Raw genomic sequence first — 22,194 nt, 5'->3', positions numbered from 1 at the left:
AAATGGGCAAATTTTGCTCCTGCTTCTGTTGGAATTATTCGACATCCCTAGCCTCAAGGACAAAAAAAGTGAATTCTGACTCCCCCCTCGGTTGCTGTTCACATTGGGGCAGACGGGAGAGGTGGCTTAAAGCAGTGTTTCCCAACCGGTGTTCCGCGGCACACGAGTGTGCCGTGAGACATCGGCTGGTGTGCCGCGAGATACCTGGAGGGAGGCGGGCGAGTCAGGCGGCGAGAGGCGGGGCGGCGGCGGCGAGGAGAGGCCGCGCCTCCTGCTGCTGCCTGGCGCTCCTCCTCGCAGCCGGCAGCGCTGCCTGGGCGCCTCCGCGCGACTCTGCCTCGCTGGGTTTGGTCTCCCAGCAGAGACGGGTCACACGCGCCCCTCCCTCCCTCAGCCTGCGCGGAGGGAGAGCCAGAGAGAGGCATCGCTCCTGCGCTCTGAGGCGGATTGAGCGCAGCTGAGAGGAGCTGCCGAGGGAAAAAACTTTCACTTTTGTGCGTCCCTCCCGGCGTGACGCTGCGCGCTGACGTCACGGGGCGGGGCTTTAATGGTGGTGTGCCGCGAGATTTTTTTTCAGTAAACAGGTGTGCCGTTGCCCAAAAACGTTTGGGAAACACTGGCTTAAAGAGCCCTTTACTAGTTTCTTGGCTCATGGAGGAGAAAAGAGGCCTAAGGAGTCCTTTGCCCCTGTCTGGGAGCAAGGGGAGATAAGGATGCCTTTCCTTATCTGTTGGCTTGCATTAAGAAGCCCTTTCCCAATGTATCAACATCTTTGGAAGAAAGGGGCCAGGGGCTCACAGTGCCCTTTGCCTGTATCTTTGTTTGGATGGGAGAAGGGGAGTAATAGCTTTAAAAGCCCTTTACCTGTCTTGCAGCTCGAGTGGCTTAAAGGAGGCGTTGACTTAAAGAGCCCTTTGTCTTTGCTTGCATGGGCATCACTTAAAGAGCCCCTTGGCCATGAATTGGTTTACATGGGAGAAAAGGAACAGAGTCCCAAAGAACCTTTTGCCTCTGTCTCATCTTGTGTCAGAGAAGGAGGGTGGTAGTTTACGGAGCCCTTTGCCTGTGTCTCAGCTTTTGTGGGAGAACGATAGTGGTGTTTTGCCTGTGTCTTGAGTGCCTTTCAAGAAAGGAGGAGAGCAGCTCCCAGAGCCCTTTGCCTGTGTCTTACCAAGTGTGGGAGAAATGGGGCAACCACTAATGCATTTATTTCATCTAGAAACTTCTGTACTCCGCTTCCAGCAACCTATATGCTTCTCGGAGCCCTTTGACCTCTACGCTGACTTGCATGGGAGTAAGAGGTTGCTTTGACATGCCCTTGGCATTTTGGCTTGCATGGAATAAGGCAAGCGATGACTTAGGAGCCTCTTTGGGATCCAGGGGCCAGGTGGTGATCCTCCGGGGGCCAGGGTTTGGTCCTTGGGCCTTCACCGCAGCCCGTCCTTTCTGCTGGATACGAGAAGAGAGGGGCAGCCGATTTGATGCTGAAACGGCGCAGCGGAGCGTCAAGGAGGGAGCTGGCTGCCGGATTGCTCCTATGCAGAACCCATAAAGGGAGCTATTAATGGCAGGCTGCGCATGAGGCGCCCCGTGGGTGTGATGGGAACTTTCCAAAGCTGCAGGTAACTAAACAGCCGTTGAGCCAGCCAGCCAGCTTGTGTCTGTGTGTGCGCGTGTGTGTGTGTGTGAAGCAGGGAGAGGAGGGGAAAAGAAGGAATGTCAGCTCTAGTGGCCCCTTGCTGGGAACATCATGGATTCTGACACATTCCACCCACAGAGGCAGAAGCCAGCAACAAGCTTTCCCCTGCCCCCCTCCTCATACTTCCTCCTCCCCGGGTTTCACGCATCCAATTTACCTGGCTTCCCGGAGCCTCCCTGGGGTGTCAGCTTGCTGCGTAGTTACAGCAGCTGACAGGGGAGGGGCGGGCAGGCAGGCAGGAGACCTGCTTTGGCGCGAGGCAGCAGGCAGCTGTGCCTGGCTGCTGAATGAGCAGCCCCAAGCAGTCGTGATGGAAGTGCCAGCCCATGCCAGCACGGCTGGAGGAAGCTGGAGGAAAGAGGGCTGGCGGGGAAGGGAGGTGGGGTAGGGCAGATCTGGGAGATCTGGGCTGGCCCATTAGGGCAAACGGGGCATTGCCCCATCGAGGGGTGCACATAGGGGCTGGCAAGGTTGGCCCCTGCCAAGGGCGCAGGCCCAGGGCAGCTCAAAAAACATTTCTCCATACCGTGGCTCAGAGCCTGTCTGCCCATCCACTTGTACCCTGGGCAGTTCCTCTGCTGTTCTGGGCATCTGGGCGAGGCAGGGAGATGGATCCGGTCCTTAGCTGTCAACTTTTCCCTTTTCTTGCGAGGAATCCTATTCGGAATAAGGGAATTTCCCTTTAAAAAAGAGAGTTGACAGCTATGATCCAGTCGCTGCCGGCGTGGGCTGTTGAAGCAGCCTTGTGAGGCTCCTTACCCAGCAGACAAAAAGCAAACTTTTTGAGATTCTGGTCCATGGTCTCTCCTGGCTTTGGACGTGCCAATACATCTCCTTGCCAAGGGTGCAAGGGAGCTGGCCCCACCAAGCTCAGCCTCAGCCTCATCGCCATCTGTTTATTTGTATGCCGCTTTCCAACTAAATTGTGCCCAATGTGGCTCACAGCACATCAAGTGGGCAAGTATAACAATTCAGTATACAGTGGCACCTCGGGTTACATACGCTTCAGATTACAGACGCTTCAGGTTACACACGCTTCAGGTTACAGACTCTGCTAACCCAGAAATAGTACCTCGGGTTAAGAACTTTGCTTCAGGATGAGAACAGAAATCGTGCTCCGGCAGTGCGGCGGCAGCAGGAGGCCCCATTAGCTAAAGTGTTGCTTCAGGTTAAGAACAGTTTCAGGTTAAGAACAGACCTCCGGAACGAATTAAGTACTTAACCCCAGGTACCACTGTATACGTACACAGGTGCGCTGGGTCCCATCCCACATCGGGGGCGCCCAACCTGTGTGTGGCGCTATGCACATCGTGCGCATGACGTCACACAGCATACCAAGCTCCGTTGCACTCTCCCGCAGTTGCAACGAGCTCCGTCGGGCCTCTTTGCGTCAGGTGACATCACACATCAGGTGACATCACACGTTGGGTGGCCTGGCTGGGCACACACAGTGACAATTTTGTGGCTGCCTCAGCACCCAGGGCCCACCAGAGATGGCACGTGTGTGTGTGTTAGAAACAACTGGAAATAATATCATCAATAAGTAAATACCCCAAAACCCAAGTTTGTAGAAAACTAAAAATAAACCAACCTAATTTTAGCAGCTTAAAACTAAACAGAAGAGAGTCATAGAATTGTAGAGCTGGAAGGGACCCCAAGGGTAATAATAATAATAATAATAATAATAATAATAATAATAATAATAATAATTTATTTATACCCCACCCATCTGGCTGGGTTTTTCCAGACACTCTGGGCGGCTTCCAACAAAATATTAAAATACTATAACCTATTAAACATTAAAAGCTTCCCTAAACAGGGCTGCCTTCAGATGTCTTCTAAAAGTCTGGTAGTTGTTTTTCTCTTTGACATCTGGTTGGAGGGCGTTCCACAGGGTGGGTGCCACCACCGAGAAGGCCCTCTGCCTGGTTCCCTGTAACTTGGCTTCGCGCAGTGACGGAACTGCCAGAAGGGCCTTGGCACTGGGCTGAACGATGGAGGTGGAGACGCTCCTTCAGGTATACTGGACTGAGGCCGTTTAGGGCTTTAAAGGTCTCAGCGGCCACTCCCAGTCACCATTTTAGCTGCCACATTCTGGATTAGTTGTAGTTTTTGGGTCACCTTCAAAGGTAGCTCCACATAGAGCGCATTGCAGTAGTCCAAGTGGGAGATAACCAGAGCATGCACCACTCTGGCAAGACATTCCACAGGCAGGTAGGGTCTCAGCCTGCGTACCAGATGGAGCTGTTAAACAGCTGCCCTGGGCACAGAATTGACCTGCGCCTCCATGGACAGCTGTGAGTCCAAAATGACTCCCAGGCTGCGTACCTGGTCCTTCAGAGGCACAGTTACCCTATTCAGGACCAGGGAGTCCTCCACACCAGCCCGCCCCCTGTCCCCCCAAAACAGTACTTCTGTCTGTTTTCAACCTCAATCTGTTAGCCGCCATCCATCCTTCAACCTCATCTATTCCAGCCCCCTACAATGTATGAATCACAGCTAAAAGAACCCTCAGCAGGCAGCCACCCAATCTCTGCTTGAAAGCCTCTGGTGAAGGAGAGTCCCATCGCCTCTTGTGGGACTCCATTCCACTGCTGAACAGCCCTTACCATCAGAAAATTCTTCCTGACGCTGAGTCGGAATGCCTAACACAGGAATAAAAATAGTCGTGTACAAAATGTCCGGGTCTGGGGGCCTCACGCTGGGCTGTGCTTGCTTGGCTCTGGCCTCTGTCTGTCCTTTCGGCGGGGGGCAGGACGGCAGGCCCCCCACCCCAAAATTTTATTGAAGTTGGCACCACAGGATAGAAGTGCGGCTCTTTTGAAATAAAAAGAGGTCTGGGGCAGGTGGATGAAACAGTTTTGCTGGTGTGTGTGAGCATTCATCACCTGCAGATTATGGAGCTTGGAAGAAGCAGGTGACTTTATGCTGCAGGTGAAAAACCTGCTAGGGTGTCCTTTTTCTATATTGCATCTGCCTACACTCGATAAGTCAGCAGCGCATTGCAGAGGGAGTAGGGAATCTTAGAACCGGGGGCAGAATGTGGCCCCCAGGCCTCTCTGTCTGGCCCTTGGAAGTACCCCCAGGTCTCCTTCAGTGCTCTTGGTGGGTTGGGATGTGCCTTTGAACTCTGATGCCACCAGGAAGGGGAGAAGTGTGTGAGCTCGTGTAGATACTGGTCTGCTGCACTCAGGTAAAAATCTGCATTTGGTGCTCTGCCTACTTTCCCCTCTGGCCCTGCCCTCTACTGGCATGCGGCCCCCAGAAGGTTGCCCTGAAAAAGGTTCACCACCCTTCTGCCACTGCATCTCAGATTTCCCTGAGCGTCGCCCACCTCCTTCAGAGCCAACCTTCACGGCCGTAGCAAAGGCTCAGAAGCTTGCTTTTCAAAAGCCAAGCACGAGCTCAGTCAGTAGAGCATGAGATTTTTATTCTCAAGATTATGGGTTCGAGCCCCACGTTGGGCAAACGATTCCTGTGTTGCGGGGGGTTGGACTAGATGTCCCTCGTGGTCCCTTCCATGATTTTATGGAACTCTAGAAGCCTGGTTGTTTTCAACGTTTGTGCGGAAAGACCATTGAGAAGGCCAGCAAACACAGGTCTCTGTGGCAGAGTCTAGCATAGCCATGTGATCCCTAGGTTTAATATCTGCTGTGTCCACCCTCCCCAAAATCCTGGAATGCGGTTGGGGTGGGAGGGAATCCTCTCCGCTAGAGAACAACAGGCAACTAGCAGATTGAGGTTGAATCCTGACAAGACAGAAGTACTGTTTTTGGGAGACAGGAGGCGGGCAGGTGTGGAGGACTCCCTGGTCCTGAATGGGGTAACTGTGCCCCTGAAGGACCAGGTGCGCAGCCTGGGAGTCATTCTGGACTCACAGCTGTCCATGGAGGCACAGGTCAAATCCGGTCTTGAAAGACCTACATTGGCTCCCAGTACGTTTCCGAGCACAGTTCAATGTGTTGGTGCTGACCTTTAAAGCCCTAAACGGCCTCGGTCTAGTATATCTGAAGGAGCGTCTCCACCCCCATTGTTCTGCCCGGACACTGAGGTCCAGCACTGAGGGCCTTCTGGCAGTTCCCTCACTGCGAGAAGCCAAGTTACAGGGAACCAGGCAGAGGGCCTTCTCGGTGGTGGCACCCGCCCTGTGGAACGCCCTCCCACCAGATGTCAAAGAAATAAACAACTATATGACATTTGGAAGACATCTGAAGGCAGCCCTGTTTAGGGAAGCTTTTAATGTTTGATGTATCACAGTATTTTAATTTTTTGGGGGGAAGCCGGACGTAACATGAGGTATGACTGTACAAGTTGCTGGAAAACATAGGAGGGGAGAGTTGGTCTTGTTTTCGAATCTCGCCTGCTGGCTTTCCACAGGCATCTAGTTGTTGATAGACGGGCCATTGGCTCAATCCAGCTGTAGCTTCTCCTTAGGTTCTTGACTGAACATGCCTAAGATTGGACGCAGCAACACATGTGCTCTGCCCTCGACCTTGTGGCTCATTCCTTAAATGTAGGAACCTCTGTGGGAACATTGGACAGCCACCGAGTTGCTGAGCTATGGCCCCTCCTCAAACGCTTACACCCCGCTAACCATCATATAATGCACGGAAACAACATAAGTTAACAGCAGATCTCTTGCACCAAATAATGTAACCTTGGTATTTGGGCAGGGAGCATCACATGGGCTTGTGTTGTGCTTGTGGCAATCTGGCCTAAAGAGGCAGCGTGGTGCAGTGGTTAGAGTGCCGGGCTAGGGCCTGGGAGGCCAGGGTTCAAATCCTGGGTGACCTTGGAAGTCAGCCGCCATCTCTCTCAGCCTAGCCTACCTGACCGGGTTGTTGTGAGGATGGAAACGGAGAGGGGTGTGTGTGGAGAACCTTGTAGGCTACCTTGAGATGCTTGGAGGAAAAGAGGGTTAGAAATGTCATCAAGAGACGTAGTAGATGTAGTAAGAATGAATAAGATTGCAGGCGTTTGCCCCCTCGACCGGAGGAACACTTCTGTTGGCCATCGCACCTTTGCACATCCTTTGCAATTTCAAAAGACGGCTTGGCCCTTGTGATAAACAAAGGGGGGGGAGGCTAGCATGCTAATGCACTCCTGCCCCCCCCAGCCTGCCCGTCCCGCCACCACCGTCCCCCCTCCCCTCCCCTCCCTCTGGGACAGGCCTTTGCGGATATAAGCAAACCTTGATTAAAAGCGGACTGACAGCCAGCGGCAGGCGTTGGAGCAGCCGTCACGGAAGCTCTTCAAGTCTAAAGGGAGCCAGTCCCGCCTCTGCCTCTGCTCTCAGATGTCCCTGATCCTTTAATCAATCACAGCCGAGGAAGGGAAGAGCAAACACGGAGCCCGCGCGGTGGAGGGGAGAGAGGTATGTGCCCGCATTCATTGCCACTGCTGCAAAAGCAGAAGCAGAGGCGATAAGAGGGAGGGGCCCACATTCCCCTGGAAGAAGCAGCTGGGCGGGTGGGGGAGGCTGTGGTCAGGCATCGTGCCAACCAGGGGGGGCGGGCGCTTCCCTTCCCCCACCCATCCAGTTCTCTGCACACCTTGGGCGCATCTGCACCATGCGCATCAAAAGCACAATCAGTGCGCCTTTCGGGCACGTGGCTTTCCCCGGAGGATTCTGGGAGCTGTCGTTCGTTCAGGGCACTGGGAAATTATGGCTCCGCAAGGGGGAAGCGGCAGCTCCCAAGGTTATTTAGGGAAGTGATTTAAAGGTGTGTTGAATGTCCTTTTTGTGGGGGGGGGGAGCGGCTGCCCCTTGACAACCTGCGTACCACGTGACTCTGGTCTGGTGATCTCTCACGCAGCCCACTGTGTTAGAATCGGGAAGCACAAGTGGGATTCCGCGATCGAAGTGCAGATGCGGAAACGCTGCTCAGGTGTGGAATGGGCCAGTCCACCTGCCGAGGTACCTGGAAAAAGCGTTGGGGGGTTTCTCAGAGAGTCTGGCTGTCCAGAGGTGGCATGGGGTGGGTGTTTCCGGGTTCCACATAGCTCCTCGTCTCTTCCCTAAAAGACAAGCGTAAGATTTTCAGAGCAAAACCATCAAAGGTTTTGCGAGTGGTCCCAGGAAGTGAAAGTCTGCCTTCTCAACTAGCGTTATTTTCCAGCAAGTTGCATGCCTGGTCAACTAACAATCTTGCCCTTCCCCTCATCATCAGATTTGCTGTTCACTCCGTTCCCCACCTCCCATAATTGGTTCATTTGCAAAGTATAACCATATCTATCTATCTATCTATCTATCTATCTATCTATCTATCTATCTATCTATCTTGTACAACTGTTCTAAGTATCAGGAAGAATGAACTGGTGACGTCCCAGGCACTAGCCAATGGGCACCTTCCATCCTTCCTCGGTTCAAACTGACCACACTGCAAATTTGCAGAATCTGTTTTTCAGAGCTCGCTCGCTCTGGGAGGGAGAGGATGCCAAGAGAATGCTTTCAGACCAGCCTCACTTGCTTTAAAAATGCTATGTCTTATCTTCACCCTGTAGAATGTTTTCCTGTCCAAGGGTTCGCTCATCCTTTTGAACCTGTGGGCACATTTGAAAGCCAAAGGAACTGTTGTGGGCTACACATGCTTGCCCCAAACGTATCCCTCCCCAGTTGCACACCCCCTCCAGTCGCCCCCATGCTGTGAATTTAGAGTTGTGGGGATAACCTTCCATTACCTAATTTCGCTCCTAATTTCAGAGGAGTAATAGGACCCCAAGGGTGATAGGAAAGGCCTTTGTGATCACTTGTGGGCACCAAGTTGGTGACTCATAACCTATCTTATTCTTACTGTTTTTTTTGTCCAAGGAATTGAAGCACGGTGGATTTGATTTAAATCAAATCGATTTAAATCACGATTTAAATCACTAGTCAGTAAGACTTGATTTAAATCTTTTTTTTACAGAAAGCCTCATTCTTACTGGAATAATCTTAATATTGACAACCAGAGGAAGGTCTCATTTTTGGAATAAGAATTTTTTAGAGTAGTTTTTACAGTTATATCAAAAATTACTGATTTGGTTATACTATTAGAAATACATAGACAGATAATTATGAACTTATTTTGAGGCTTAATACGTTAACTGTTTATATTTGGACAACTTTTCTGCTGTACTTTATTGGAAGGAGAAAAATATCCATTTTCTTAAACAATTTATTTAACTAAAGCAATAACATTATAGCATATGTATCCATGTTTGTTAACTGATGTGGTTAAACAATTGAAAAAAAAACCTTAAGAGTTTTAGCACACATGAGAAACTTAAAACAATGATTAGTCTTTGGACTGTAATGTAACTTAAATAGAAAACTATTTTAAGAAAGATTTTTCCTCCCAAAGTGTTTTATTTTAAAAATCTTATTTTAAAAAAAAATCCTTTAAAAAAACAACAGCATTGATTTTTATCCACCCTGAATTGAAGTAGCCAGAATCATCACCTTGTGGGGATGGATGAAGTTGGAGTAAATTCTGGTGCTTCAGGTGAGAGTGGTGGGATTGTACGGTGGAAACCCACCTTCAAGCACCCCATGAAACTCACCGGGTTGGTTGTCAGCCAGCCACAATTTCTCGGCCAAACCTACCACACTGGGTTGTTGTGGGAATGAAGCGAGATATGCACATACAGCGCTCAACTCCTTGCAGGAAGGCAAAAGTCTCCCTCTGTGTGCAGACACAATGTGCGTAAGGGTACTGTATCACCAAATATCACAGCTTCCTTCGGCATTGCTTTGCACTGTTGTGTATCTTGGACAATAAAGGTAAAGGTAAAGGGACCCCTGACCATTAGGTCCAGTCGTGGCCAACTCTGGGGTTGCAGCACTCATCTCACTTTACTGGCCGAGGGAGCCGGCGTACAGCTTCCGGGTCATGTGGCCAGCATGACTAAGCCGCTTCTGGCGAACCAGAACAGCACATGGAAACACTATTTACCTTCCCGCCAGAGTGGTACCTATTTATCTACTTGCACTTTGATGTGCTTTCAAACTGCTAGGTTGGCAGGAGCAGGGACCGAACGACGGGAGCTCACCCTGTCGCAGGGATTTGAACCGCCAACCTTCTGATCGGCAAGTCCTAGGCTCCGTGGTTTAATCCACAGCACCACCCGCATCCTCTTCGGCTTGGTAGACATGCCTTATTTACTCGCATTGCAGATTCCTGAGTGTCTGCTGTTGGGTTGCTATAATAGATATTTATTTTTTTAAGAAAAGAAGGGGGGAGTTTTATTTTGACATGGTCTTCATTCAGCTTGCTAGTCTGGTTGGACAACTTTGAGGAAACCAGCCAGAGGAGGCCAGGGGGGAGTGTACACAGATCATGTTGGGAGTTGGAGGCCCTACTGCTGGCCCCAGGGAGGGAAGGGGGGAGATCAGGAAACAGTGGCAGGATTGGGCTCCCTCCCAGATGAGGCAAAGGTCAAAGTGGCTTTTGAGCAGCCAAAAGACCTACAAAAGGAAGGAAAGAGCCAGGCAGGCAACACGTCCGCAGGGAAATTGTCCAGAAATCGTGGACATCCAGAGAAGCTGAATGTTGGGAGACTCTGGACAGATATAGAAGAAAGCGCTTCTTCACTCAGAGTTAAACTATGGAACTCCCTGCCTCAGTAGGCAGGGCTGGCCACCAGCTTGGGCAGCTTTAAAAGAGGACTGGACAAATTCAGGGAGGAGAGGGCCATCATTGGCTACTATATATAATGGCTATGCTCTGGCAATTCCAGGGAAATGTTCCCTGCCTAAAATCCTGGCGATCCGCTGCCAGTCAGACGACACTAAGCTAAAAAAAAGGGTTTTAACATTTCGGCACAGGCTGCTAGAACTGTCAATCTTAACGGGTTCTGCTCCCTCGCCAGGATCTCCAGTAGTTACATCTTGAAGCGGGAAGCCATCTGTAGTGTCAAACAATGCGTGCGCATGGGCACATAGGGGCCGTGCAGTGCGCAACCTGCCACTTCGCACATCCGGCGGCTGCTCTGAGGCATGTTCTGAACTGTCAGCGACCTATTTTAGGATTCCTTTCCCCCCACACGAACACCCCTCCCTTGTATATGTTTAACCAATCAAGCTTTTAAATGGGTGGGTGGAAGGAAGGAAGGCAGTTTCAGGATCATAGGAAATTGCCTTCTACTGATTCAGACGGTTGGATCCATCTAGCCCAAACCTGGGTCTCCAGCTGTTGTAAGGACTACAACTCCCATCACCCTTAGCTAGCAGGACTAGTGGTCAGGGATGATGGGAGTGGTAGTCCAAAAACAGCTGGGGACCCAAGCTTGGGAAGCCCTGGTCTTCACTGACTCTCCAGTTTTTCATAGAGGAGATTCCCAGCCCTACTAGAGACCCCAGGGATTGAAACTAGGACCTTCTGCAATCAAAGCAGATGTCCTACCACTGAGCTTTGGTCTTCCCCAAAAGCTTGGACCATAATTTTAGGACCATCAGAAGCTGCCTTATCCCCAAGTGACACCACTGGTTTATCTAGCTCAGTATTATCTACACTAAATGGCAGTGACTCTCCAACTATCCCACCTTCTACCTGGAGATGCCAGAGTTTGAATCTGGGGCCCTTGGCAAACCAAGCAGATGCTCTTTCACTGAGCCACAGGTGTGTTGTGAGCAGAAAGGAGGTCAGGAAGAGTTGTGCTGTTTCAAGCATGCCCCTGTTTTGGTCTACAAAGAGCTAGCAATTCGTTTTTGTTTTCAAATTATGTTTTATTAAATTTTCAAAAGTTTAACATAAGCACTTCAATACAGTCATTTTAAATTTTGTTTTGTTGACACCCCATCCCCCTTTTCCATGGTGTTTTTATTTCTCCCTCTCTGGTACACCTTATCTTCTATCTCTAATAACATAAAACAATACTGTATAGTGGTACCTTGCTTCTCGAACTTAATCCATTCTGGGAGTCTGTTCGACTCCCGAAACCATTCAAAAACCAAGCCGCGGCTTCTGATTGGCTGCAGGAGTTTCCTGCACTCAATCAGAAGCCGCGGAAGCTGCGTCGGATGTTCGGCTTCCGAAAAACGTTCGCAAACCGGAACACTCACTTCCGGGTTGGCGGCATTCGGGAGCCGATTTGTTCGGGAGCCAAGCCGTTTGGGTACCAAGGTACCGCTGTAGTCTCTAATTCCCTCTGTTGCTCTTAGTTCAAATCCTGATCGCAAGTTTCTTCAGTTTTGCCAATGCAACATACTCAATCACCTTGGTTGTCCATTCTCCTTTGGTGGGAACTTCTTCTTCTGAGCTGGCGATTCTTTGGGTTTCTGGCCTTCTGAGTTGGCCCACTTCCCATTCTCCCGCCCCTTCCATTTGTAGGATGTCAAAAGCAGGGCTGGGACATCTTTGCGAATGAATTTCTCATTAGATCATCCATCTTCCCCAAGTCTGACAGGGTGCCCTGCAAATGGAGCTGCTGTCAAGAACTGGCGTTCTCCGCAGATTAGAGTTTAGAAAGCCTGCTGTGGGGGTGTTTTGGTTGCTGACCACCCTCTGTGTGGGGGACAGATGGCCAGGTCAAATGACACTCTTTATCAGATTTAATAGCAGTTGCTGAAGGGGTGGTGGGCAGGACAGCAGGGGAGGGCAGGAGCTCAGTCACATGCTTAGAATGCAGAAGGTACCATGTGGAGTCCACAAAATCTCCAGGTAGGACTGGGACTCCAGGTCTCCTTGCAAAATATTGGAGAGCTGTTGCCAGGTATTGAACTCAGCTAAGGTAAAGGTAAAGACACCCCTGCCCATACGGGCCAGTCGTGACTGACTCTAGGGTTGCGCGCTCATTTCGCTCAAGAGGCCGGGAGCCGGCGCCGTCCGAAGACACTTCCGGGTCACGTGGCCAGCGTGACGAAGCTGCAACTGGCGAGCCAGCACCAGTGCCTCACACGGAAACGCCGTTTACCTTCCCGCTATAAAGCGGTGCCTATTGGGGTGCTTTTGAACTGCTAGGTGGGCAGGAGCTGGAACCGAACGACGAATCCCCACGGGAATTCGAACCGCCGACCTTAGGATCAGCAAGTCCTAGGCACTGAGGTTTTACCCACAGCGCCACCCGCGTCCCCAGCTAGTCTCAGCTAGTCTGGCTCAATAGCAGGAATGGGTGGGTTCGTTTCTCTCAGTTTCTCGTTTTTAAGTGTACACCATTTCTACATACAACTGTGATTTTTTTTGAGGGGTGGGGAACCCCATGTGAACATTCTTGCAGCCTTTTCTGTGCATTTCTCCTGTTGAACGCGTTTTCGTACACATTTTCACATGTGCGGTTTTGCAAGCAAGTTCCCCCTCACAGAATGCATTTTTATACCTTCGGTTCACTGAGATACACAATTATTTGCATGCATTCTGTGTGCATGGTTGCCAAACTACACCCATCACAAAATTCAGAAAGTGCAAATTTCAGAGGAGAGCTGTGTTTCATTTTGCGGGTTGGGGCAAGAAGTGCAAATTTTTAAAGTTTGTGTGAAGATGTGAACCAAGCCCATTTCTTCTCCATCCCTAAAGGCAGCTTCCTATGTTCCTGTTTAATTTAGTCCCCTTACTCAGCACCTTGAATCCTGAGGACTAGAATCTTACTTTTTAGAGAGGGCAGCAAAGGTTCAAATCTGGCATCTGCCAATCAGTGCTTACAAAATTAAGTTACGTGCCTTCCTATGTTGCTTTCATTCTCTGCTTGTAGGCTTTTCAGAGACTGTGGGATGGAGGATTAGGTGGAACCACATATCTATATCTATATCATCTATATCTATATCTATATCTATATCTATATCTATATCTATATCTATATCTATATCTATATCTATATCTATATCTATCTATATCTATATCTATATCCATCTTTGGTAGGGTAGTTCTATAGATGTGGTTAGCCATGTTAACCCCAAATGGTGCCTCAATGCTCAAGAGAAGTCTACCAGATACCCAGGACAGACTATTGCATTTGTGCCCAGCTTTGGAGCTTCCTGGAGGCATCTGTTTGGCTGTTGTGGGATGCTAAACCAGGTGGGACTTGATCTGATGTAGCAGGTTCCTTCTTATATTCAAGTTTGTAGGCCTCAAGCTGACCAGCTGCAGACCGATGCCCCATAGGGGCAAACAATCCCCTGCACATAGAAAGCTAGGTATTAGCAAGAGAGGTTTTGAAGAAACTAATTTTTTGCATACACAAGCTTCATTTACTCTCCCAGCCAAGGAATCTTCTTCGCTATTGCCTTTTAGAATCATGTTAATGTTTAGTCTGAGATTTGAGCATCTTCTGTGGAGATCTGCCTTTCTTTGTTATGCTTGTTTCAGGTTGTGTGTTGCAAAGGGAGAGTTGAATGACAGGGAAGAAGGCTTTCAGGTTTTGCCAACAGTCGTAAAAATAAATCTGGCCCTGATACTGCAACACTGCAAGGAGCCTGGTATTATGATGCAGAATCCAAGCTTTTGTTGTTGTTTTTAAAAGAGTAATTCCTAATCCTCATTGTTGCGAAAGGAAGGTTGGAACTTTGTGGGCAGCATCTATCAAAGACTCGGGCCAGATTACAAGTATACACCTAAATATATAAAATATATGAGTGTGAGTAGATAGGCACATATTATTTTTTTAAAATTTTTATTGGGTTTTCACAATTTATATAAACACACACAATACACAATACAAACATACAAACACAAAGACAAACATGTATACTTTCAAATCCCTTTTTTCTTGAAACTTATTTCACTGACCTCCCCATACCTCCCCTTTCTGCGTTCCAATTCCAAAATTTATTTCAGCAAATCCCCCCCTTAATTTTATCTAATTTTTCCTTTTCTTTTCTTCTACTTAATCTTTACCGCTGTAATCCTCTTACTTTCTATAATCATAACATTTTAGCACTCATTAATTTTACAATGTTTCTTAAAATAAATTTTAAATTTCTTCCAATCTTCTTCCGCTGTCTCCTTCCCCTGGTCTCGGATTTTGCCGGTCATCTCAGCCAGAACCATATAGTCCATCACCTTCATCTGCCATTCTTCCAGAGTGGGTAGATCTTGTGTCTTCCAATACTTTGCGATAAGTATTCTTGCTGCCGTTGTTGCGTACAGGAAAAAAGTTCTATCTTTCTTTAACACCAATTGGCCGACCATGCCCAGGAGAAAGGCTTCTGGTTTCGTGAGTAGATAGGCACATAGACAGACAGATAGAGTGCTTGTATGTATGAGACCAACTCCATAGCCAATATAGAGAGGGTGCCCAGAATGTTGTGGGGTGTCTGTAAAGCCACGCCCTATGGAGAAAGGTTGAAGTAGCTGGGTATGTTCAGCCTGGAGAGGGGAGGATTAAGGAGACACAATAGCTGCCTTCAGGTATCTGGAGGGCTACCAAGCAGATGATGGAACGGACTTCACTGTTCCTCTTGAGGGGAGACTTAGAATCAATGGGTGGAAATGCACTCTGGTCAGTGACGGAAATCCATTCATTCATTCATTCATTCATTCAATGGGTGGAAATTTTAGGGAAGCAGATTCCAACTACACATTAAGATAGACTTCCTAACCGTTAAAGCTTCATTCACTTGGAAGGATTTAAGCAGAGCCTAGGCAGCAACCTGTCCTATGGATGCTGTCATATCAACTCTGTAATTCACTGGCCAGACAGAATTGGCTCCAGATTCGCATTGAGTCTAAATTCCCTGCTTCTGCCCAACTAACACAGACAGGGGTTCTTATTTATAAGGAAGAAAAAGATCTCACAGGCTCATCAGCAGATGCAAAGCTCAGGAGTCATGATTCAGGAGTTGAGTAACAAAGTAAGAAGTTCAGAATTGGGCTCCAAGTCCTCATGAAAATTCATCAGTATTTTTTGTGCCAATTTCACTTAAAATACACATTTCCGTGTGCAATTTTGCCTATCACATGTGCAATTTTGCAAAACAACTTCTTAATATAAAATATTTTTTGCATGCTATTCTCAGCAACATATGCACTTTAAGGCAAAAAGTTGCTATGGTACACTCATTTCTGTGCTTCCTACTTGACCACCGAGGGTCTTGTGGCAGTTCCCTCACTGCGAGAAGTGAGGTTACAGGGAACCAGTGGCAGTGGAACACCCTCCCTTCAGATGTCAAGAACATAATGAACTACACAACTTTTAGAAGACATCTGAAGGCAGCCCTGTATTGGGAGGTTTTTAACGTTTGACATTTTATTATGTTTTGCTAGAAGCCTCCCAGAGGGACTGGGGAATCCCAGCCAGATGGGCGGAGTATAAATAATAAAATTACTATTATTTTTATTACTGGCTGAAGAACTATAGTGCAATTGATTGATTGATTGGTATTTATTACAGCCATTGGCCCGTCACACGACAGTTTCCCACCAACATATATATACTTAAACCTCCAAATTTAAAACAGCCAAAAACTTACAGAAAACAGACAAGAACCAAAGCAAAATAAGCAAAAGACCAACTCTGGTTTCACCTCAGATCGTATAAACTATAGTGCAAAATTCGGAGGCGTGGAAATTTCAGAGGACGGCTGTGTTCTGCTTTGTGAATAGCTTTGCCGAGTGTGATTTAGGAAGGTCGGCCTTTAGATGGAAACTGAAACCCATCCCTAACCAGGCACCATCCATTGCACCGTACGGTTTCAATGGGCACGGGAGCATTGCCAGGAAGTCTTTGCATTGAGCATTTCCTGAAAAACAGCAGCATTTGCCTTTGCGGCATCCATGGTTAGCATTTGCCTCCATTTCCCCGCTAAGTTCAGCCCGCTCTGCAGGCTGCCACCTGGTGTGCCATTAGCCCTGCCACACGCACCAAAATCCTCTGATTAATTGGCGGAGAGGCGGCTCTGCTCCTGCTAAAGCTGCCTGGGAGCCATGAAGGAAACAAAGGAGGCCGGAAAGGGATTCCCCACATGGAACTCAACTCTCTTCCACTCCCAAGGCGTCGCACCAGCAACGGTCCAGTCACGCTGTGGCAGGGATATTAATTGCAAGGTGCATTTGCACAGTGACGGCTTGGGTTGCTCAGTGACACAGAGGCCCTTTTCGGACATTACCGCATTTGTGTGGGTGGGCTGAACTGCATAGCAGACACGATCTCCAGGGTTGCGTGTGCACCAGATCATTTAAGCACATCCCCTGCCCTGGTCTGCAAAAACCCTGGGAGCTCTAGTTTCTTAAGGGTGCTGGGAATTGTAGGTCCAGGAAGGGTCCACTGCAGTTACCAAAATTATTTGGTGCTTCAATTCTGCTTTAAGGGCCCAGTATGTACGTGGGTGGCACTGTGGGTTAAACCACAGAGCCTAGGACTTGCCGATCAGAAGGTTGGCGGTCCGAATCCCCGCAATGGGGTGAGCTCCTGTTACTTGGCCCCTGCTCCTGCCCACCTAGCAGTTTGAAAGCATGTCAAAGTGCAAGTAGATAAATAGGTACCGCTGTGGCGGGAACCTTGGCTTCTATGCTGTGAGACAATCACTGTGAGCATCGCTTTTTGAAAATGAGGGAGCGTCTCCACCCCCATTGTTCTGCCCGGACACTGAGGTCCAGCACTGAGGGCCTTCTGGCGGTTCCCTCGCTGCGAGAAGCCAAGTTACAGGGAACCAGGCAGAGGGCCTTCTCGGTGGTGGCACCTACCCTGTGGAACGCCCTCCCACCAGATGTCAAAGAGAAGAACAACTACCAGACTTCAGAAGACATCTGAAGGCAGCCCTATTTAGGGAAGCTTTTAACGTTTAATAGACCACTGTATTTTGATATTTTGTTGGAAGCCACCCAGAGTGGCTGGGGAAACCCAGCCAGATGGGCGGGATATAAATAATAAATTATTATTGTTGTTATTAACAGGAGCAAGGGAAGGCATCGCAAAGGCCATATGTATTGTACTTAATGAGTGACTCAGCAAAAAGGACCTAGCTGACTGCTTGTGTGTAGACTTGGGTCCATATGCATCTAAGTGTCCCAAACCAGGATGAAGAGGTGCACCTTCCGCGTTCACCAAAATCTGTAAAGGCGCCAGACACACTTCTGAGGGGAGGGAGTTAAACAACTTAGGGGCCACCCCTGAGAAGGCCATGTCCTGGGCTTCTAAGCGTCCTCTGGCATCCTCTGAACTTCTGAGGGTGGTGGTGCCTCGTTCTCCCTTGAGAACATAAGAAGAGCCTGTAGCTGGATCAGGCCAATGGCCCATCTAGTCCGGCATCCTGTTCCCAGATGCCCCAAGGGGAAACCTGCAACCAGGATTCGAACACAAGAGGAAGTCTTCCCTCCTGTGGTTTCCAGCAACTGGTATTCAGAAGCATTGATGCCTCTTAGCCACCATGGCTAGTAGCCACCAATAGCCCTCTCCTCCGTGAATTCGTTTAATCCTCTTTTAAAGGCATCCGAGTTGCAACTTGAGGGCAGTGGGGCTGATCTTTCTTCCCCGGGTGGTTGCGAGGGTTTCCAGGTAATGCAACTCTTAAAGCATCGTATAAATAACCCTGTTTGTTCCTTCAAAATCCGGCAGGAAGGGAGCCCCCTGCTTTGATGGCACCAGAGGTGGCGGGGGGGGGAGAGGATTAATGTTCTTGGCAGTGCAAAAGGGGGTGCTAGCTGCTGTTATTCCATTAGGCTGCATCTTGGGAAATGGGGGGGGGCTAGGATAAGGCAGTCTGAAAACGCCAAACGCCAAAGAATCTGAAACTGCGCGCGCACACACAAAAAAAGGATGACAAATGGAAACAAGGGGACGTTAAGGGAGGGCGTCGCACGAGCGTTAATTGAATTGGAGATGACGGCCAGGAGCAGCCAAATAATCAAGTTGGTTTGCGGCATCCCGTCCCCAGCCGTACCAAAGGCCATTAGCAATGGATCTCTCTTTTTTGCAGAATATTCCTCCTCATTAATGCAAGAGGAGCATTTATCACTTGTGGGCAAAGATTCCCGTAGAAGCCCCCCTGCACGCACGCCACCCACCACGGCCTGTGCATATGCAAATCAGGCACAGCTCAGGATACTTTCCCTAATTGAGACATCACAAGGTTCGTTCGTTCAGTCCGGTGCACCTGGGGGATTTCAAATTTTGGCAGTTAGAAAGAGGAATGGTGGGTGGAAATGTCCTTAGGAGCCCAGGAGGAGAGTGCAGGTCACTCAATCGCCGGAGTTGTTCTCTCCTTCCTCCATGGAGTTCTAGCAAGACTTCCCAGCTGCTTTATTTTAACAGCGACTAACCTTCTCTCAAGGGACCTGGGTGGCACTGTGGTCTAAACCACTGAGCCTAGGACTTGCCGATCAGAAGGTCGGCGGTTCGAATCCCCGTGACGGGGTGAGCTCCCGTTGCTCGGTCCCTGCTCCTGCCAACCTAGCAATTTGAAAGCATGTCAAAGTGCAAGTAGATAAATAGGTACCGCTCCGGCGGGAAGGTAAACGGTGTTTCCGTGCGCTGCTCTGGTTCGCCAGAAGCGGCTTAGTCATGCTGGCCACATGACCCGGAAGCTGTACGCCGGCTCCCTCAGCCAATAAAGTGAGATGAGCGCTGCAACCCCAGAGTCGGCCACGACTGGACCTAATGGTCAGGGGTCCCTTTGCCTTTAACCTTCTCTCGTCTTTATTTTATATATTTAAGGCATTTATAGTCTGCCCTTTTAGCCAAATAAGCTCTTTGGAGCAGCTTACAAAAGACTTTAGTACAGTACTTTTCTTCCTTGTTGATTTTGCAGGAACGTATCTTGAAAGCACCAGGTCCAGATTCAGGATTTATTCATTGCTGTGGGTGAGCAAGGAGGGTCTTGCATGGAAAAACAGTAGCAGGCACAGAAAGGGATGAGTTCCCTCCTGGATAGATGACTTCAGGGATGGATTCCTGCTGCCCAAAGGTCAGCCTGAAAAGGAACAGGGCTTTTTGAGAGCACCAACCCAGCACCTTAAAAGCCTTGTGGGGCACTTTGCTTGGGTGGCCATACACGCTACTTAACTGAGGACAGTCCTCTCTCTGAAGGAGTCCTCAGTTGGAAAGGCTGTCAAAGCCAGTTTGGAGTCTTGGGTGCCGACCATTGGAGCCCCTCCACCTCCGCCACATTCACACCTTCCATTTGAAGTGCTGTTATACCACTTTAAACTGTCACGGCCTCCGCCAAAGCATTCTGGGAGCTTTGTTACAGGTGCTGAGAGTGGATAAGGGGTCCCCTATTTTCCTCGCAGGACTGTAATTCCCAGAGTTCCCTGGGAAGAGGGATCGATTGTTAAACCACTCAGGGAATTGTAGCTCGCAGGGGGATGGGGGTCTTCTAGCAACCCTCAGCACCATTAAGAAACTACATCTCCCAGAATTCTTTGTGGGACGCCAGGATGGTTTAAAGAGGCCTCAAGTGCTTTAAATACATGGTGTGAATGTGGCCATACTCTCAGCTACAGTGCTGTTTCTCCTTCTTTGCCCTCTCCATGCTTTTAGATTCTCTCCTCTTCTCCTCTTCCTTCTCCTTTTGAAAGCCTACAAATCAAATCACTTAAAGCGTAAAAGCATCAGAAACCCCAAAACCTTCACCTGTCATTAAGCGTGACAGTAAGACCTACCTTGGAATGTTTTGTATAGCAACAGTTTCCAAGACGCCCCACACCTGCATGTGTGGCATTCCCAACAGATTGCCATCTTACCGTGCGCGGTCACTGGATGATGGAGACTTAGGCAAAGCCCGGCGAGAGCAACACCTGGGTACCAGTTTGCGGAGTGGGGGAACAGTCGCAGGAACTCAGCGAAGGGTGAGCCAAAGTAGCCCGGATAGCTTATTCTGGTACAATTGAGCACTCTGAAGGCTGGACCAGGATTTCCAAGTGTCTGTGGTGTGTGCTTTCAATCCTCCAAACCCTGTAGCATAGTGGAAAGAAATATGCCCTGCATGCACATCTTCTGGTCCATGTTCCATCCCTGGAACAAGAATTCAGGAGCACTGGCTGGTTTCATGCTGTTTTTTGTGTGGTGCGGCCCTCTTTCAGATGCGGCCATTAGAAGCCCTTGATCTGTCAGGTGGAGGGGTTGCAGTGGCAAAGGCACACCAATGTGGTTTGTTTCCTTGCCTCACGCCTGTTGCATCTTGGCGACTCTCTGGGGCGGATTGTCCACAGAAACCGTGGTTAGGCAAGGCTTGGACATCATGCTGCAGTTAAAACAAGACAGCAACCAACCATGGCTTTGCAGCATGGTTTGTTGCCAGAAAACAAACCACGGCCCGCTTCTTAGGCTGGGCCAAGAAAACACGACGTAGCGTTTTATGCAAACCAGGCTGACATAAAGACTGATAGATTATTTGTGGCAGAACCTGGAGTTTACCAGCTTTTCCGGAACATGAATTTGCTGGCTGGCAATCGTGCAGAAAATCTGCAAGTCTCCTGGCATCGACTTCCTGCTAAGCTCCCATTACTCCGAGAGAGGAGGGGGGGGAATTCGATCTCTTCCCCCATCGTGGCCACGGCTTATCTCTTGTAAAAGCCTACTGGGCACCAGGCACACAAGAAGAAGAAGAAGAAGAGTTTGGATTTGATATCCCGCCTTTCGCTCCCTTTAAGGAGTCTCAAAGCGGCTAACATTCTCCTTTCCCTTCCTCCCCCACAACAAACACTCTGTGAGGTGAGTGGGGCTGAGAGACTTCAAAGAAGTGTGACTGACCCAAGGTCACCCAGCAGCTGCATGTGGAGGAGCGGAGACGCGAACCCGGTTCCCCAGATTACGGGACTACCGCTCTTAACCACTACACCACACTGGCTCTCACCCCCCCCCCATTTGCGACAGCATCTGGCATTTGACACATGCCATGACCACGACCTGTCAAGGTCGGGAGGTCAGAGGAGTTCAGCTCAAATCCCATCACTGCGCTCTTGTGTTCGATTGGCAGAATGAGAAAGCCATACTGGAAGCAGTGGGGTGGGGTGGGGGTGTTCTGGAGTCTCCCTTCCTCACACGCTGTGCCCACGGCCACCCTTGCCTCCACTCGAAACGCGTCTCCAAGCAGCCTTGATTTATCCCTTCATAAGGAAAACGGCAGCACAGCTTATTGTGTGCGTTGGAGAGCCTTACCCGCCTGCTCCTCTTTATCTTCTCTCTCCCCCCCCCCCTTTAGCCCCAGCATCCTTTCCTTCCACTGCTCTAGGGATTGGCAGCAATTTTTCCTCCTCTGAAGAAGCTTGCAAGAGGATGAGTCTGGGAAGCCAATCTAATTGGCAGCCGAGTAATACCCCCGGGGAGACGTGTACTTTGGTCATATCTAAGTACATTCCAGCCTGGCGTTTAAAGGCACAACTGGATCTCAGACTTGGCCAGGGAAAATGAAATACCGGCGTCTTTAAGCTCCTTATCTATTACTAGCAGATTAACTCCTTAATCGTCCTTTTTGGAAGTTCCCCTGTTCCAAAATTATCACCCGCTCTCGTCTGATGCCTCTCCTCCTTTTGACTTTCTCTTTAGGACAACAGCGAGGGGGTTGGGGGGAAGGAGTCCTGTGTACATAGCAGACAGGAAGTGGCTGAGGAGAAGCCGTGGGGCAGGGCTTGAGGCCCATGATT

General features: G+C 49.4%; 1 protein-coding gene across 3 annotated transcripts in view; it reads left to right on the top strand.

Moving 5' to 3' along the window:
• Positions 1 to 22,194, top strand: part of RAI1 (retinoic acid induced 1) — a 222,766-nt gene that overhangs the window by 122,824 nt on the left and 77,748 nt on the right. The window contains exon 1 of one of the 3 annotated variants that reach the window (XM_082199604.1): positions 19,886 to 20,397. The exons of the other annotated variants lie outside the window; for them this stretch is intronic. The gene's annotated coding sequence lies outside the window, so the exon portion shown is untranslated. Of the gene's footprint in view, positions 1 to 19,885; positions 20,398 to 22,194 lie in introns of those variants that run through there. 3 annotated transcript variants of the gene reach the window in all.

Source organism: Podarcis vaucheri (assembly GCF_965113315.1).
Source record: "Podarcis vaucheri genome assembly, chromosome: 14".
NCBI lineage: Eukaryota > Metazoa > Chordata > Lepidosauria > Squamata > Lacertidae > Podarcis > Podarcis vaucheri.
Note: the sequence above shows the minus strand (reverse complement) of the source record. Positions and strands in the feature narration are given on the sequence as shown.